Source organism: Tigriopus californicus, chromosome 1 (genome assembly GCF_007210705.1).
Source record: "Tigriopus californicus strain San Diego chromosome 1, Tcal_SD_v2.1, whole genome shotgun sequence".
NCBI classification, from domain to species: Eukaryota; Metazoa; Arthropoda; class Copepoda; order Harpacticoida; family Harpacticidae; genus Tigriopus; species Tigriopus californicus.
In genome coordinates, this window is record NC_081440.1 from 3,685,741 (window position 1) to 3,700,255 (window position 14,515).

Consider the following 14,515-nt stretch of genomic DNA (forward strand, 5'->3'; position numbering starts at 1 on the left):
AAAAAGAGAGAGATAACGGAATAACCCGTTCTTTACCCCGGGGCCTGCATAACAAATAACCGGTTTCACTCCCGTCCTGCCAGAGTTTCCACCGGTTCGTCACCCAAGACAGTGGTTTCAATCGGTCCAGACTCACAGTTTTTGGGACGCCGTGCTGAAGTATCACATAAGTCTTGTCACGACGATCCAAACCTGAAAGCGCCCCTCATAAGAGGGACCAGCGAGCTTCGCATCCGATCCACCGGAGCCAGACGTGGGAACATGACGAAGGGAAGGAGGTACATAGCTACGGATTTGACCATGAAACCTTGTGGGGCCGGCATGAATGATTGAACTGACTCCCTGCAACCTCTTTAAGGACGTGGGCTTGCGACGAGGTATCGTGGGGGGTATCACATAGAACACCCGGAACTCTCAAGCAGCACCCATACACCAACTCCGCTGGTGAAAGACACCCGAATCGTCTTGGTATGGTCGGAGGCCCAACAAACCCATGGCAAGCTGGGCTCGCCAATGACAGCCGGCACCTCGAGCTCTTAAAGCCCTTTTTTAGTCGAGGGTGTAACCATTCGACCATCCCATTGGACCTGTGGGTGATACGCCGTTGTGTAGGAAAGCTCGAACCATAGGAGTTTTGAGAGTTTGGCCCCATAGGTGGAGTGAACTGAGCACCTCGGTCGAACGAATGATGTCTGGGATGCCGAACCTCGACACCCAACCATCCAACAACACTTTGGCAACATGACTCGGCACTCACATTATCCAACGGGAACGCCTCGGCCATCTGGAAAATCGATCCACCACCGTCAGGATGTAACGAGCACCGTCGGAGATTCTCAAAGGTCCAACAATTGTCCAAATGGAGCACTTTGAAGCGGCTGGAAGGAACATGGATATGCCTCGACGGGCGAGCGTGTGTGTCGGGTCACTTTTCGAAACGTTGACATGCCTGGCACTCCCGGGTCCACAGCGTAAATGTCTCTGTTAATGCCATGCCACACAAAAATGCTTGGCAATCAATCGGCGTCCTGCTCGGGCCCCGGGATGGGCCGTAGCATGAATTGTTCGAACTTTTCGGCGCAGAACAGTGGGGACCACAGGCGTGGGATTTTGGCGTGAGACATCGCAGAGGACGACCAACTCCCGGGCTAAGGTCACGTCTGACCATGTCAGACTCGTCGAAGAAGTACGCACCGCCAGTAAATCCGGATCACCAGTTGAGCGTTTCGTATTGTTTCGGGCGAGATATTTGACGAGATAACATGAATGCGAGACAGGGCATCCGCCACCAAATTGGACGAGCCGGCAATGTGTTGAATGTTGGTGGTAAATTCAGAAATAAACAAAGCTGCCGCAGCTGTCGACTACTCCAGGGATCCGAAGTTTTGGAAAATGCAAAGACTAACGGTTTGTGGTCGGTCAAGATCGTCAGATTTTGACCCTCGACAAAAATGTCGAAAATGGCGGATTGACAGATAATTGCCAACCATTCCAAGTCGTAGGCCAAGGTATCGTTTTTCGGCGTCGCGAAGTTTTCTAGAAAAGAAGGCCAACGGTTTCCAGCCACCCTGAACCGACTGTTCAAGCGCCGCGCCCACCGCTAGTTCCGAGGCTCTGTGACCAGGCGGAGGGGAGCGAAGTGACGGGAAAAGAGAGGAGCGGTGCCTCAGTCACCTTGCGCTTGCACTGCAGAAATGCCTGATCTTCCTTTGTAGACCAGGCCAGCGGTAGGTCTTTCTTGCCTTGCTGACCCTTGAGGGCCTCATGGAGTGGGCAATCACATGCGACAGGCCGGGCAGAAAACGGTGGTAGAAGGTGATCATGCCAATAATTCACGAAGTTGAGAAGGTGTACGGGGAGTGGGGAAAAGCTCGATGGCTTCGATCTTGGTGCGCAAAGGTTGGATACCGGTGGCAGAGATGAGATGCCCCAAAATTCGAGTTCACATTGCCCGAACAGACATTTTTTTCGATTAAATACCAAACCATTAGCAGAGAGACGCTCGAAAACTTGGCGTAAATGGATGCGATGTATATCGGCGGACACACTGGCCACAAGGATATCGTCCAAATAAACATAGGCGAAAGGCAAATCGCCCAACACTGAATCCATAAGACGTTGAAAGGTTTGGGCAGCATTCTTCAAGCCAAACGCATCCGTAAAAACTCGAAGAGTCCAAATGGGGTGGTTACTGCCGTTTTCCCCACATCGTCCGGATGCATGGGAATTTGGTTATACCCACGTACCAAATCCACTTTAGAAAAATAGTGCAACCTGCCACCCGTCGGTGAAATCCTGAATGTGAGGCACGGGATATCGATCTGGCATTGTAGCATCGTTCAGACGGCGGTAATCACCCACTAGACGCCAACCACCGTCAGGCTTGGGAACAACATGCACGGGCGAGGCCATAGGGGATGAAGAACGTGCACAGATCTTCAAATCCAACATAGTCTTGAACTCTGCCTTGGCCACCTCCAATTTCTGTCCCGACAAACGACGAGGTTTGGACACCACGGGCAAACCCTTCAGGACAATTCGATGTTGGACGTTGTGTTTAGGTTGGGCATCCGCGAAAGTTGGAACGAGTAATTCAGGAAACTCGTTCAGAATCACGGAAAGGAGCAATCGGGATCAGCTTTCAGAATAGACAGAGCAGGGGCAGAAGCATGGCCCAAATAACCCACCACTATGGATTGGGATTGTGCGTTATACAGGCGATGATTGACCAGGTCAACGACCAAGTCGTGGGCGCGCAAAAAATCGGCCCCCAGGATGGCCTGGTCAATCCGTTACATAAAACGTCCAGGTATATGAAGAATTCCCCAAATTCAATTTACAGGTTGAGGTTCCATAACACATATTTTGATCCATTAGCGGCAGCAAAAACAGACACTCCCGGTCTTGATCGCATTGTCCGGGAACTGGCAAGACACTCACTTGAGCACCAGAATCAACCAGGTAAGTTATATTGTTCAATTTATTTGTAACATAAAGTAATCGACACCAATCTTGTTCATTGGAGGCCGTCTTCCAAGTTTCCCTGGACCGCAGAAATGCTAGTCTTGCAAGAACTGGCGACAGAACATGGGGGTTCGCAACGAAAGGCCTTCTTTCCCCACTTTCGATGTAGGCGGCACCAACCTTGACGAGTGGGCGAGCAATCCGGCCGGATACGCCGTTGGGGTTTACTAACCGCAGAAATGGAGGCGGGCATGGGAAGAAACGAGATGGTCCGCGAGAAGTGCCAAATCGCGAGGGGAAAGGGCTTCCAATGACGGAATGAGATGTGGCCGGAGTTCGACCGGCAGGGAATCCACGAATAAGGTCCGGAACAAGATGCAAGGCTCATGATCCCCCAAAAACGCCAACATATCGTCCATTAGCTGGGAAGGGCGCCTGTCCCCCAAGGGCGAGGTATCCAAGAGGAGTTGGGCCATTCGATAAGGCGAGAGGGAAAAGGTGGCCAGTAACCGGTTTTTCAACATCTCGTACTTTCCCTTTGAGGCGGATCCGAGATTAGGTCGACCACCGTTTCGCAGCCTCTTGATCCAAGGAAGCCACAAGGTAGTAATACTTTGTCTCCTCCGTCACTATGCCTCGCAGCACGAATTGCGCCTCGGCTTGGGCAAACCACACCTTGGTTGCGCTGCCCAGAAGGGAGGCAGTTTGACCGAGACTGCAGAGACCGAAGACTGAGAAGGAAGAACCGAGATGACAGGGTCCACGTCCAAACTATCCTTGGATTCGGCCATGATGGCAAAGATGGAACCACGTAACGCGTGAGAACCAACGTCGGGGTCCACAATAAAGCACGGAGTCAAGTACTTGTGTTAGAATATTTTTATTTCGTAGATATCATTCCAAGTTAACTTGGAATGAGCGGGAGCAAACTCTTTATATAGGAGCAAGAGCATCGCTACACTCCCAGCAACCCAGGAATAAATTTGGTCTAGACAACCGGAATCCTGACCATTCCTACCAACTACCATTTTGTATCATCAGCATAAGAAGAGATACTGACTTTAATACTACCAAGCTTCTGAAGCGGAGCAATGAAGATGATGAAAAGGAGAGGACCAAAATGGAGCCCTGAGGACGCCCGAACTAATTGTTTCCTACCATAAATGAAACTTGTTAGCCAATTGAGAACCTTGCCTTGGATCCCAATCTCATGGAGCCTGTTAACTAAAAGGCCATGATCTACCTTCATGGATATCAAGAAATTCAACAAGTTTGAACTTCATGATCTTCTTAAACACCTTCGCAATATTCAAAGTGAGAGAAATCGGCCTATAGTTACTGAGGAGTGACTTATCTCCCCCTTTGAAAATTGGAACAATATGAGCTACCCTCTGAGAAGAGGGGAATTTGCCCTGGTCCAAGATGCAACGTATCAAGTACGAGAAACAGGAGCAAGAACCTGTGAGCATCTCATCAGAAACCGAGATGTCACTCCATCAGGGCCAGGGGAGCTCGAGAGTCTCAAGTCCCTGATGGCTTCTAAAGCATCCTGATCTGTGACTACAAGATCATCTAAATGCTCAGCTTGACAAGCCTTGCCAGTCCCAACAAACTCATCAATAGAGCAATGGACTGTTGCTCCTAAACTCAGTGGAGTTGAAAACACACTAGAGAACTGATCTCCAAGTATGTTGGTCATAGTCTCTACATTGTCTATGGCTTTCCCATCGACCTGAAAAGGCCCTACAGGGTGTTTGATATTTCTCTTAGAGTTTGCATAGGATGAAAACGCCTTCGGATTCGACCTCACCTCTTGAACAACTCTACTTTCCTTTTTTAACTGATCTGTCTCAATGGAGGCCATAATTCTACTTTGGATTAAATTCAACTTTCTGTGAAGGCTAGCCACAACTACCGGATTCGAATTGCTCTGGAGCCTTTTGCTAATTGTAACTCCTTTAACAATTGCTTCCTATACTTCGTAGCTTTAAAGCCTTGAACCTTAGAGTCACAGATTCAGAATCTGCTAGACTGGAACAGACGTCCTCAAAAACTAGAATCATTTTGTCTAAGGCTACATCTATGGACGATTCTTTTTTCAGCATTGAAATGAGATCAAGCTCCCCTAACCTTTCTATAATCAACGGCCAATGTTCATCTTTGAACTTGAACTTAGCCAGACCGACCTTTTTGGCCGGTCTTACTCTAGAGCACGCCGGCTTTTGAGTAATGGTCGACCCTATCTCGAGAACATGATGATCTGACAGATTACTAGGTGTCACATGGACATACTGGATCAGATCAGGGTCATTGGAAGAGATCAAATCCAGAACGTTATTCCTCTCGGTGGCTACACCAACATGCTAAGAGAGATTGAGCTAGATCCCAAATTCCTCCAGCTTTTCGAACGACTGAGACGTCGATTTCGAAATGGGAATATACCATGCGAATTAGACAAGAAGAAGATGGTTGTTGGGTTAGATATCAAGACAACGAATCCGCACATGATGTGTGAGCCCTGTATTCAAGGAAAAATCCATCGTTCATCTTTTCCCAAGAAAACTCAACAGAGAGCAACTGAGAAGATGGGATTGGTCCACAGCAACTTGTGTGGTAAAATGGGAGTCCCCTCTCTCAGTGATGGTGAATATTTTCTCACTTTCATCGACGATCAGACAAGATTCGTGTGGATTTACATCCTGAAAAAGAAGAGCCAAGTGTTTGAAGCCTTTCGGGTTTGGAAGTCAATGGTTGAGAAGGAATCAGGTTCAGTCTTGAAAATCTTACGCACAGATAATGGTGGAGAGTTCACCTCCAGGGAGTTTGAGGAATATATGCAAAATTGTGGAATCCGTCACGAACTCACTGTCCCAAGAAATCCGGAGCAGAACGGGGTAGCTGAGAGGATGAACAGAACGCTGGTCGAAGCAACAAGAACCATGCTCACAGACGGGGGACTGCCCCATCAATTTTGGGCCGAAGTTGTCTCGTCTGCCGTGTACCTGAGGAACAGAAGTCCGACGCAGGCAGTTGAAACGAAAACCCCGTTTGAAGCATGGACAGGAAGACAACCGAACGTCAGCCACTTGAGACGTGTGGGGTGCATTGCATATGCGCATGTCCCCAAGGAAGAGAGGAGCAAGCTGGACGTGAAGTCCAGGATGACAGTGATGGTTGGATATGGATCCAATGTCAAAGGCTACCGTCTTTTTGACCAGAAGTGTGGGCGTGTGATACACAGCCGGGATGTGATCTTTGATGAATCAAAGAATGGCTTAAATGGGAAGGATCTGAGTCCAGTGAGTTCCGCCCTGGATGCCCTCGGTCCAAAGGAGACAGTTTTTCAACAAAGGCCGTCAGAACCGGATTCTGACAATGGAATCCCAATTGGAGAAGAAGAACAAAATCATAACGCTGCTGATGTTCCAGATGATCCGAAAATCTTTGAGAATGGGGAAGATTTTGAGCGCCCTTGGAGGGAACGCAACCCTCCCGAACGTTTTGGAGAGTGGACCTGTCTGGCAGGCTATGCTGATACACGAGACCCCGTTACCGTCAGAGAAGCCTTAGCCAGAGATGATGCCAAGTTGTGGAAGATTGCAATCAACGAGGAGCTCCAATCGATCGAGGAGAGCAAGGTTTGGGATCTAGTGGACAGACCCAAGGACCGGAAGGTTATTGGAACAAAGTGGGTCTTTAAAATTAAAAAGGATGACAACGGAAACCCTGAGCGATATAAGGCACGGTTAGTGGCCAAGGGTTTTACTCAGCAGTGGGGACTCGACTACGACGAAACCTTCAGCCCAGTTGTGAGATTTGAGACAATCCGAACCTTGATAGCCCTCTCCGCTGCCCAAGGACTAGTGCTTTACCAAATGGATGTGACAACGGCGTTTCTCAATGGAGAAATCGATGAAGAAGTCTTTGTGAATCAGCCAGAAGGATTTGAGGCAAAAGGAAAAGAACATCTTGTGTGCAAATTGAAGAAAAGTCTGTATGGACTGAAGCAGTCTCCACGGTGCTGGAACGTGATGCTCGCCTGTGTTCTGCGCGAAATCGGATTCGTCCAGACAAACGAGGATCCATGCCTTTATGTTTTAAATCAGCCAGAGAAGATCTATCTAGCGGTGTATGTTGATGACTAACTGCTAGCTGGAAAGATCAAGTCCGAGGTTGAAGAGATCAAAGAGAAGCTGGTTGATGTCTTCAAAGTCAAGGATCTTGGAGACCCTAATCAATTTCTTGGAGTTCGAATCGTACAAGATTCAAAGGAAGGAGTCATTTGGATCGGACAACCACAGTATACGCGTGAAGTGCTTGATCGAGCTGGAATGAACGATTGCAAGATAATAGACACACCACTGGATTCTGGTGTCAAATTAGTAAAATCGGAAGAAGGAGAAGCACCAATCAACCCTTCTGAATACCGAACGATCATTGGAGGCCTACTATTTTTGTCGACTAGAACTAGGCCTGACATCTCTTTCGTAGTTGGTGCATCGGCCAAGTTCAGTGCGCATCCTAGTGATCAGCACTGGACCGCAATCAAACGAGTTCTTCGTTACCTTCGAGGCACAATGGATCTTGGGTTGATATACACTCAAAAGGTCGGTCCAGAACTAGTGGGATATTCGGATGCAGATTGGGCGGGAGATCTTGAGGACCGGCGGTCCACGTCTGGATACATTTTTATGCTTGCTGGAGGACCTATTTCATGGCGAAGTCAGAAGCAGCAGTCTGTCGCCCTATCAACCACAGAGGCCGAATATATGGCCTTATCAAGTTCCACACAGGAGGCGATCTGGCTGAGGAGTTTATTGGCTGGCTTTGGTTTGGCAATGGATAAGCCAACTGTTCTGTTTGAGGACAACCTGCCGTCTATCGCACTGGCCAAGAATCCGCAATTTCATGGTCGCGCCAAACATATTGGGATCCGTTACCACTTTACTCGGGAACAAGTTGCACGGGGAATGATCATCTTGAAATATTGTGCGACTGAAGACATGATTGCTGACATCTTTACCAAAGGACTGCCTCGTCCACGATTTGTCAAGCTTCGAGATATGTGCAATATATATCGGAACAAGTGAGGGGAAGTGTTAGAATGTAATATGGTTACACTTGTCCGTTTCCTTACCCACTCTCTGTTAAGGTTATTAAGTTCCGTCTGTTTTTCTTTTAAGTATCCCCGTCACCCTGTATGTAATAGAAAAAAAAAAGCTTGTTGTGTTGTCCGCCATTAAAAACCCACGTGTATAAGAACTTGTCTTGATTATTATCCCACGGAACGACATCCAGCTAGAAATCCAACAGGTTCTTCAAACGCTTGATTTAACCATTGAATGATGAAAGGAAGGAAGGTATCAGTGAAAGATTATTTGAACGAAAGAATAATGCTAACGACGGGGTAACTGATTTTAGCCATTGTGACAAGTTACAAGAGCTCAAAAGGCGTCCTAAAGAGGGAAGACAAAACATAATATCAAAATCTCATTTTTACTTTCATCATGACAACACCAAAACTAAAATGCCTAAGTGCATTTTGAGAGCATATTTTCAATGACTCGAACAGGCCTAGACTCCGAAACTGATATTTGTTCTGTCAAGCAGGGATTCGCAATGCTTGCACAAAAAGTAGGCAGAGCAAAAATAAATAAAGAGGGTGATCAATGATGTTCTAACATCTGAGCAGACCTCAATCTGGGGCGGGGGGAGATAGGTGAAAGGTGCAGGTCAGATTTGGAGCAGAAGTTAGTTAAGCAAGATGAATTTTGCGACTAATCAAGTGCGGAAAAAAGCTTTCTCGAAGGACAGTTAAAAATCTTTGTTACTCTACGAAATTTTTCTTGTCCACATTTTTAAAAAGATCTAGCAACTTAATTGACGTTTTACATCATATCAAACGATTGTGCACAATTTTTGTTGCAATGAGTTAGAAAACAAATTCGCAAATTCATCATAATGTGAAGTCGGTGATCTTGCAGTCTTAGAAAAAAAAAAAAATTGAGCGAAAGAAAGTCTGCGCAACGCCCGTATTTCGCATCACGCAACCACTCTCTCAACCTCGGCATCACAGCGACAGCTGTTCACCAAGCTGTTTGGGGCAAATGGTCAGTGGATTATGCGCATAATGGATTGGACTCACGAGTGACGAGTCACGATCGAAGACTGACCGTTCTCCGGCCGACAGACGACAACTAGCTCTGCGGTTCCACCCGTTCCACCATCCAAGGAAGACGGGCGAAATTATTTCTCTCAAACAGGGGATGTCAAGTAAAGGAAATTCAAGCACAAATGTGGTCCAGCACCCTGATTTTGGGGAGAGAGAACTAAGACAAACATCACAGTCAAGTCGTCCCATTCGCCCATTGAATTTTCAATAATCGAGTGATTTTGAGCAAGTTGTGTTACAAAACCCTCCTAAATGAGCATATTTGGTGTTAATCAGTGAACGCACAATTAAATTGGCTCAATACCACAATGATAATTGCCTAGACAAACATGTAAAATGGAAAAAAATGTCAAAATCCAATGCATGCACAGTGCGGTTTGGCTGGGCATGTTGTCTTTGATTTTACGCCATGGAATAACGCATGAACGCGTTTACTTGACTAGCCCTATAAAAAGATCAGGAACGGTCAGCTGATTCTCCTTCCCCCTATAAAATTTCCTAAAAGTATATTTCAGTGCCCAAGCATTCTATGCTCAGAAAGAACCCAGAATATATACGCTCTCAGGTTAAGTATATGGGTGATGTTGCATGGCCGAGTGGTGGTAAATGACTAGATGTTTATTGCATAGAGAGGCGGGTATATATACAGGAAAAGGGAAGCTATGGAGAGCAGTGAGAGAAGGTGTAGAGCGAGTATGAGAGAGAACTATGGGTGACTAGAATGAGAATACAACATCTCCCTTCCCTGGGGAGGATTGGGGAGCCAGAACGGGAACAATTTACAATGATAGATATGACTAGAAGTTTATATTGACTAATCATCCGGGGAAGTAAGATCTCCCGGGCAAAGTACCGATTGGATTCGTCCGTGGGTACAGTGGGCATTGGTCACGTTCATCCACAGGCACAGTGGGCATCGGTCGCGTTCATCCACGGGCACAAGGGGCATCGGCGCGTTCATTCAAGGGCAAAGTGGGCATCAGTTCCTTTCATCCAGGGGCTACAAACAGCAATCCATCCGCACACCAGTGCCAATCCGCTCAATCCCTCTCATGGGGAGAGCCTCCTGCTCAATCCCTCTCATGGGGAGAGCCTCCTGCTCAATCCCTCTCATGGGGAGAGCCTCCTGCTCAATCCCTCTCATGGGGAGAGAGCCTCCTGCTCAATCCCTCTCATGGGGAGAGCCTCCTGCTCAATCCCTCTCATGGGGAGAGCCTCAACAGAGGGCAGCAGTCAATCCTACCGACTACGCCATGTTTCATGGCAGAGTGGTGGTAAATGACTAGATGTGTATTGCATAGAGAGGCGGGTATATATACAGGAAAAGGGAAACCATGGAGAGCAATGAGAGAAGGTGTAGAGCGAGTATGAGAGAGAACTATGGGTGTCTAGAATGAGAATACAACAGGTGATTGAATGTACCTAATAGAGGGTGAGATAGTTCCGTAGGGGGCAGGGTTCGAATCTTCCTTTTGGAAGTCACGGTTTTTCGGTAATTTTTCGAACAATCAAAAAAGGGTCTTTTTCCTTTCGGTTTTTTTCGGTTTTGTACTTTTTGCCAAAAAAAGCTTAAAGTCTACGTCAGAGCATCCATTTTTCTTGGAATGATTTGCGTTAGCTTAAAGACGCATGGTATAGGGGATGTCAAGTAAAGGAAATTCAAGGAAAAATGTGGTCAGGTACCCTAATTTTGGGCATTTTGGGGAGAGAGAACTAAGACAAACATCACAGTCAACTCGCACCATTAGCCCATTGAATTTTCAATAATCCAGTGATTTTGAGCGAGTTGTGTTACACGACCTACTAAATGCACGCGCATGTTTGGAGTTAATCAGTGAACGCACCATCAAATTGACTCAATACCACAATGATAATTGCCTAGACAAACATGTAAAATGAAAAAAAATGTCAAAATCCAATGCATGCACAGTTCGGTTTGGCTGGGCATGTCGTCTTTGATTTTACTCCGTGGAATAACGTCAATAGTCCATGAACGCGTTTACTTGACTAGCCCCATCCAGTGGCTGTGAGTGATTGACATAGTTCAATTGTGCAATGATGGTAAGCGTTAAAAAGTGACATTCTACGAACGATCCTTGGTCAGAGCATGAATCTAAACTAAGATACTGTAGTAAGATATTTGATGGATCGAAATATTGAAGAGTGGTCTTACAATTCCAATTTCAGCTCCTATTCCAGATGACTGACATGTTTTTTTGGGAGCCCGACCAGACTCATTAATTATGCTCGTTCTAAACAGTTTGGATGAAGGAGCCAAATGCCATCAGTGGAAAGAAAACGAAAATATGTCGAATTTAGGTCCGCCCCAATTTGACCTTCCATCTCAAGAGACCGAGAGTTTGTGAACTGAAATGAAAATAGAAAATGTTCTCCTTAAAGAACCGAGTGTGAAAAGAGCTTTCTTTACAACAGTACATCAGTGAAAGGACGGAGCTGCGGAATGCCACCAACTTGGATGCTCAGAAATTCAATTACAAAAACTTGAAAGCAAATTTTGGCCAAGGTTTTGAACAGCGATAATTAGAAGAGTATTTTAAGTGTTTTAATATACTAATATGAGCCACTTTTAAAGATGCTTATTGAACAAAAATTGTTCCTTTTGTTACTTTAGCAAAGCAAATGGCCATTAGAAGTCTCATTAGCATTTGCGCAAGCATTTAACCATTAATCATAGCCACCGTGTATACTTCATACACATTTGTAGCATGACATTTGCTAATTATGGACTCAAGGAGTACCTGAGCCCATCTTAACTATATCCAACACCCAATGCTATTCCTTTGTGATTTTGATTGGAGAGTTCAGTTCATAAAACTTATTGCTCATATCATGGAGATTCAAAATACTTGCTCACGGATGGATGTCGAATGCAAAATGAAACTAAAAAGATAAAAGTCATGATGACACTATAGACTTTCATTTCAAGTTCTCTATTTGCATCGTCTTGATAGTTGTAGCATTCTTGAAATAATGAGTTCAAATACCAAGGACCTTGCCTCCGTCTGGCAATAGTGGAAGTGATTGGGTCAGAACACGCCACATGGGTTCAAATACCTGCAATGGATATCCATCGGGACCAAGGCCAGAAGGAAACCTCTATGCCTAGTGGCTTGCAATTGACTAGCTTTCTAAATGTCAATTTATTTGAGGACGAGCCCAGTTTAGTTTATTATCCAACCATTACCGTCAATGGCGTTGGGAATGCCACAATGGATTTGGAAAGAGAGGAGCAATTCCAATGGAGCTATGGGTCAACCGGTAAGTGAATGCATTTAAAGGTAAAACAATCATGGCAATCATGATTTGGCGTGTAATAATCTCAAATCAAATCTTTAGGTGAACATCCAAACGGAGGCCATTTAAGTTCCTTATTGAATTCCCCTATCCAGGATCCAATTCGTCTTGACGTGGACCAATTGAAGTGAGTATAATTGTGTAATTGGCCACAAAATTGATCCCACCTGAAGTGGAACAAAATAATGAACAAAGAATTCAAATGAATGATATTGAATGTGACCTAATCTTTCAGTGAAAATGTGGAGCGGCATTCAATGTCTCCTGCTTCCATGATGCATGGATTTCCAAATCCCTGTCCCTTAGCGAGTGCGGTCAATATCCAGGATCCAACTCGTCTTGACGTGGACCAATTGAAGTTAGTATCATTATGCAATTTTCAGATATTTTTGACATTAACTAATTTCAATTCAATTACAGTGATTCGGCCACTCGTGAAAGGACGTAAGGAAGGATTCCAGGCGAAAGGATTCTATGGAGCTGTTTTGAACGAGTTGGAGAAAACTAAGGCAAAATGCTACCGGTGTGAAAGGTTATACAGTACTCTCAGTCGATCCACATCATCACTATGGCGACATCTCGGAAAGGTTCATAAGGCAGAGCTTGACAAGCTTGAAGGTGAAAATGAAATCATTTGAAGCAAAATGTTAATTTTTTTCTTTCTAGGTGATAGTACTGTACTGTACTGTACTGCACTGGTAATAAAAAGATTCCAAAAGGATACCCTCCGAATTCCGACAGAAAAAGAGATAATGGCGTCATAATGGCTTTGCCATATGATAACCACCAACTTGCAACCAATATCAAATGTTGAAGATGTAGGTTTCAAGAATTTTGTGTTGCAATGGATCCCTTATATTCTCTCCCCATCCCCCAACTTTGTCAAACGTCGACATTCCCAACCTGTACACCAAAGTTCAAGACACTTATTGCTGAAGCTCTCGAAACTATTCAGAAGAATCAAGGTCGAACAAAAGTCCAAAAACTTATTCAAGACGTTCCAACGAGGTGGAATTCGCCGTTTGAAATGATGGAACGTCTTTTGGAAATGAGAGGCCCTGTTTCAATGCTTCTCACGGAGCCAGGCATGAGAGAAAGGGTTGGAATAGGCGATTCCAACACTTGGCAAGGTCTTCGGGAAGCAACCGAAGTCCTCAGACCCATGTATGAGGCCACAATTGAACAATCCAGCGAACGTTGTACAACAGGTTCCAAAAATATTCCCCTCACCAAGATGTTGTTTCTTAAAATAGATTCTTTAATCAGAGATGGATTCACAGGATCCCTCAAAAGTGATCTTGCCTTGGCTATCCAGAGGAGAGGAACTTGCACCGCCGATTCGGAATGTTGGAAAACAACGTTGAGCTCGCCATTGCTACATTGCTAGATCCCCGTTTCAAAACCAAATGCTTCCGTGATGGTTCAAAAACAATCGCGGCTTCAAACCAAATCCTGGCCGAGTTGACCAAGAGTCAGATTTTACCCCGACCTTCAAATCCAGGGTCCAACATCCCTCACTCTTCCTCGTGGGAATCGTTTGACGAGGTTATTTCTGACCAAGTCTCTGTTCAAACGGTCCTGTTGGGATATTTGAATAATATATATATATATATAGGCTGATCTGGCAGACCCTTGAATATAAGCTTGATCCGGAATTTTAATCAAAAACTTGTCCAAGTCTGACTCAAATCCTGCTACTGGATCAACGCCTACATAAGGCCTACGAATATTTGAGGGCAGCAAATTGAACAATGAAGGAGCCCGAGAAAGAAGAGAGTTGGACTTCATTGTTTTAACTAGCCTGGATTCTCAAGGGCTTGAAGGTGCTCTCAAAACGCAAAGGAAACATCTACGGTCATTACAATTGACCCTAAATCCTGGGTTGGGACAAAGCTCATGAATGCTTTTGAAAACGTACAATATCAGATACCTTTCGTACCTTCTCTGAGTACTCTACAATCCCAACCTTTCTAACCTCTCCCAATACGAGAGCTCCCTCATATCCTCAATGTTCCTAGTAAAACATCTTTGGACCTGCTCGAGCTTTTGCAAACCTGCTGAGCT

At 45.5% G+C, this 14,515-nt stretch overlaps 2 long non-coding RNA genes across 3 annotated transcripts; both read left to right on the forward strand.

Moving 5' to 3' along the window:
* Window positions 1-2,272: 2,272 nt before the first annotated feature.
* LOC131879632 (uncharacterized) lies at window positions 2,273-3,447 on the forward strand. Its single transcript, XR_009373171.1, has 3 exons — window positions 2,273-2,809; window positions 2,878-2,961; window positions 3,026-3,447. It is a non-coding gene; the product is annotated as an uncharacterized LOC131879632 (long non-coding RNA).
* A 5,448-nt stretch (window positions 3,448-8,895) lies between these two features.
* Window positions 8,896-14,089, forward strand: LOC131886968 (uncharacterized). 2 transcript variants are annotated; one of them, XR_009373963.1, is made up of 5 exons: window positions 8,896-12,415; window positions 12,494-12,578; window positions 12,687-12,809; window positions 12,872-13,038; window positions 13,118-14,089. It is a non-coding gene; the product is annotated as an uncharacterized LOC131886968 (long non-coding RNA). The 2 variants fall into 2 exon arrangements; XR_009373962.1 differs by having other exon boundaries at window positions 8,896-12,578.
* Window positions 14,090-14,515: the final 426 nt, after the last annotated feature.